Below are 4,880 nucleotides of genomic sequence, written 5' to 3'. Positions count from 1 at the left end.
GTATCAAATAAATAGGTAGTCACATGACTAAATATGCTGCTACATAACATGCAATACAAATAGGAATTAGAAATAATAAATGTACAGGATAAGATAAATGGGTTAAAAAAGATGTATTATAGGAACAGGTAACTTTGGGCATCTAGTGGCACTCAACGCGTTTCCTAGCATTATAGCCATTCATCAGGAGTGTTGTGACGTAATATACTGGAAAGGAAATGGACAGGGGTTAATGATAATGCCCTTAGAATAAGGAAGGACAGGGAGATTATATCCCAACAAGGTGGAGATAAATTGGGATACTTACTACACAGTATCAAGGCCTGGTCTGATATCTGCCAAGGAAGACAGGGGCCAATCAGGCATGACGTTGACAGGGCCCATCCCTGGGAATGTGAGTATAGAGTAGCCTTGGAGCAGCCAATGGTTCATTTGCTTGACTCAATCACAAGGAAGCACACACTGATCCCACACACAGGTTACCCTCTGCGCTGGGAGCCCAGCCATCCTCTTTTGGTACGTCTTTTCTACCCTCTATTTGGTTTTATTTCACACAATTTATCTCCTTTGGTATCAACGCAGCTTGTTGTGTTTGGAGGAGGGGGAATGCTGCCTATGACCCCAAGAACACCATCCCAACCGTCAAACATGGAGGTGGAAACATTATGCTTTGGGGGTGTTTTTCTGCTAAGGGGACAGGACAACTTCACTGCATCAAAGGTACGATGGACCGGGCCATGTACCATCAATTCTTGGGTGAAAACCCGAGTGGTCTCTAGACCTTAATCCCATAGAAAATATGCGGAGGGCGCTGAAGGTTTGCGTTACCAAACATCATCCTCTAAACCTTAAAGACTCGGAGAGGATCTGCAAAGAGCAGCAGGACAAAATCCCTCCTGAGATGTGTGCAAACCTGGTGGCCAACTACAAGAAACATCTGACCTCTGTGATTGCCAACAAGGGTTTTGCCACCAAGTACTAAGTCATGTTTTGCGAAGGGGTCAAATACTTATTTCACTCATTAGAATGCAAATCAATTCATAACTGTTTTGAAATGCATTTTTATGATTTTTTTTGGTTGTTATTCTGTCTCTTAAAAAAAAACTACCATTAAAATGACAGACTGATCATTTATTTGTCAGTTGGCAAATGTACAAAATCAGCAGGGGATCAAATAATTTTTTCCCTCACTGTACAGTCCCAGAGTGAGTATTCAGCATGTTGGTCGCAAAGGCAAGTGCTTATTGGTCACTTATTGGTCCACGCAACCACGTGACCATTATGTCTAATTAGAAGCACTTACTACTTTTGGGACACCTTACTGGAAGAAGCCTCAGATGCACTTCTCATTGGTCAGTATAGTCACATGATAATGCCAATGAGCTCTTGCCATTGCAAGCATTATGATGGATATGCACTCTGAGACTGTGTATTATGGTGTATGCACCGCCATTCCAGTATCATGGGGCATCCCAGCGCAGCAGGTTTTGGGGGGGGGGGTCAGGATATTTGTCATTAGTTCACTTTTTCATGAATATGCATTGTTGCCCGTACCTCCTGCCAAAAGTGATGTGCTGTAAAAGTTTGCCACGCTGCGATATGTTTGCATTAATGTGAACATGTCTGCTGGGGATGGTAAAAATGTGGATCAATGGCCTGTTTTCACCTCCCCTCTCCTCTTTGTGGCAATAATGATATAATATATAGCGTGCCTTCATTCACAGTGAAGTGCAGTTTCAATCTGTTCACAGCTCCACATTAGACACTCAGTTTTTCTCGTACATTCTCATGGACATTCCAGAATGGAATGGAATCGCTGTCTTCCTCTCACAGATGGACGGAGTTTTCTATGTGGATTTATGATGTCTAATTAAGAAGGTAATGACAGATCTGCGTAGTGTAGTGCTGAAACAAAGGATTCCTTGGCTGAACCATTCCTTTGTGACCTCACAATCACAATGCCACACACTGAGATATCTGAAATATGTCTGCATAAGATGGTCAATCAATGAAAAGCTTGAAAAATGAGAACCTGGTTCATACGGCGCAGGAAGCGGGATTTTTTTTTTTTTGCAGTGCAGTTGGTTAGAACAGGTCCTCTTAACCACTTCAGCCCCGGAAGAATTTACCCCCTTCCTGACCAGAGCACTCTTTGTGATTCGGCACTGCGTCGCTTTAACTGACAATTGCGCGGTTGTGCGGTGTGGCTCCCAAACAAAATTGACATCCTTTTTTCACACAAATAGAGCTTTCTTTTGGTGGTATATGATTACCCCTGCGGTTTTTATTTTTTGCGCTATAAACAAAAATAGAGCGACAATTTTGAAAAAAACGCATTATTTTTTAATTTTTGCTATAATAAATATCCCTCAAAAATACATAAAAAACATTTTTTCCTCAGTTTAGGCCGATACGTATTCTTCTACATATTTTTTGTAAAAAAAAAACGCAATAAGCGAGTATTGATTGGTTTGCGCCAAAGTTATAGCATTTACAAAATAGGGGATAGTTTTATGACATTTTTATTAATAATTATTATTTTTTTAAATGGTGGCTATCAGCGATTTTTATTGTGACTGCGACATTATGGTGGACACATTGGACATTTTTGACACATTTTTGGGGCCATTGTCATTTATACAGCAATCAGTGCTATACAAATACACTGACTCCTGTGTAAATGACACCGGCAGTGAAGGGGTTAACCACTAGGTGGCAGTGTAGGAGTTAAGTGTGTCCTAGGGGCATGTTTCTAACTGTGGGGGGGGGGGGGGGGTGTGATCACAGGGAGCAGAGGTCAGCGACACTGTCACTAGGCAGAACGGGGAGTTGCTTGGTTACATTAGCATCTCCATGTTCTTCTTTCCCGTGAGGCGTTCGCGGGTATCCCCACGATGATCGAGCACGCACCCGCTGACCGCCTCTTAAAGAGCAACGTACAGGTACGTGATTCTGCCTGTACGAGCCCTTCTGCAAACATATAGCATCGTGAGGCGGTCGGCAAGCGGTTAAAGAAGAAGAGAATTGTGCGCTACATTTCAAGATATCATAATTTGGCACGTCCCGAAATGTTAATTCTCCATTACGACTGCTAGTTTACAAGACCGGTTGCTTCTGCGTCCGAGCATACGTGTTTGTACTTTGGACTTTTGTCCGACAGACTTGTGTACACATGCTCGGAAAATCCGACAACACACATTTGTTGGCGGAAAATTTGAAAACATGCTAGCCAACATTTGTTGGTGGAGAGTCCAACAATTGTCCGGTTGGATTTTCTGCCAACAGCCTGACATCGAACATTTCCCGTCTGAAAATCTGACCGTGTGTACGGGCATTTAGTGGATCCTGAGGACAGGAGTTGAGAACCACTGTCTTAAAGAGGAAGTAAACCCTGATGAGTTTACTTACTCTTTCATTCCCTGCAAAGGCAAAGCATAATGGACTACTATGCATCGCATAGTAGCCCATTATGTGTCACTTACCTGACACAGGAGCCAGCGAAGTCACTGCTGTCCCCTGTAGTCCGCCGCATCCATCTTCTTCACTCCCGCGCATGCGTATGGGAGCCGAGACGCGCGGCATCTTCGTTATCGAGAATGCCTTGCTCACTGCGCTCAGTGCGCCTGCGCACCGCTGTCTACGGCGCATGCGCCGTAGACAGCGGTGCCCGTCTTCGGGCAAATATCTCCTAAACCGTATAGGTTTGGGAGATATTTCTTGGACCTACAGGTAAGCCTTAATATAGGCTTACCTGTAGGTCAAAGTGGTTTGTAAGGGTTTACAACCACTTTAAGCAATGCATTTTCCCTAGATAGGTGGATGTGGGGGGGCTGATTGTTCCACTGAAGGAACCCTGATGGAGTACAGAATAAGGTATTTCTCTTTATTCTGACACCTGTTTACCGCTGCACTGCAAGGGTAGATTTTTTGTTGTGCCCGTTGTTGGGCTTTAAAAATATAACAGCAGAAAGTTACTCATTACAATAACCTATGCTCTCCTGGTTCCTCCCCCTCCCTCTTACAAAAGTGAAATGTTTTCCTGCATATTACAGTACTTTCTTTGTACTGCAAGGCCGCACTTCCTTCTTTCTAACCTGTGTGAAAATTAAGTAGGCACCCCGCTGCCTTCTGGTATTGCCAAGGATCCCAGGAGGTATTGGGTTACCGAGGGCACACATATGCTAGAAGATTCAGAGTATAAGCAGACCCAACACCCATTTTAGACCCATGTCTACACATGTGTGGGGAATACTGGCCCATGCGCACAAATGCTGCGCAATGCCTAAAATCAGGCAACTACCAGCATCTGCGTGCATGTGCCAGGATCCCCCACAAGTCATAGCGTGCTTGTCTGAAAGCAGATATTTTTTTGATTGTACATTTTAGTGAGCCCCACCAAACTTACAGTATTGAGAACGTCCCACATTTATGGAGGCAGCCACAGGAACCGCACATTGCCCATGCACCTGATTTATGTGCTTCATAGAAGAAGAGGCACATCACATAAAAGACAGTGTATTTCTGCATTCCTTGTGGACAATAAATGAGCCTTCATAGAATAACCAGCTATAGCTGATTGATTTATTTGATTTATGGAAATGTTTCTCGGATTCCAAGCTTTGAATGTATTTAGCTATTAACTTTGCGGCTTTGTTAGGCTGTGTTATAAGACATTGCTGTTTTCTTGGGAACTGAAAGAAAACATTTATTCTGAATGGTACAAGAATGAAGGTCACACAGTGGGGACTACAATTGTCATACCAAGAATAGAGAGAGTTACGGCCCAAGTTCTGCTCATCTCATCGTAAACCAAACCACCTTAAGATCGGCTTGAAAATACACTCCGACCAAAGAAGGAAATATGCCATTAGGACCAAATC

Source organism: Lithobates pipiens, unplaced genomic scaffold (genome assembly GCF_037356315.1).
Source record: "Lithobates pipiens isolate NorthernLeopardFrog02 unplaced genomic scaffold, aLitPip1_a1.2 Scaffold_8, whole genome shotgun sequence".
NCBI classification, from domain to species: Eukaryota; Metazoa; Chordata; class Amphibia; order Anura; family Ranidae; genus Lithobates; species Lithobates pipiens.
Note: the sequence above shows the minus strand (reverse complement) of the source record.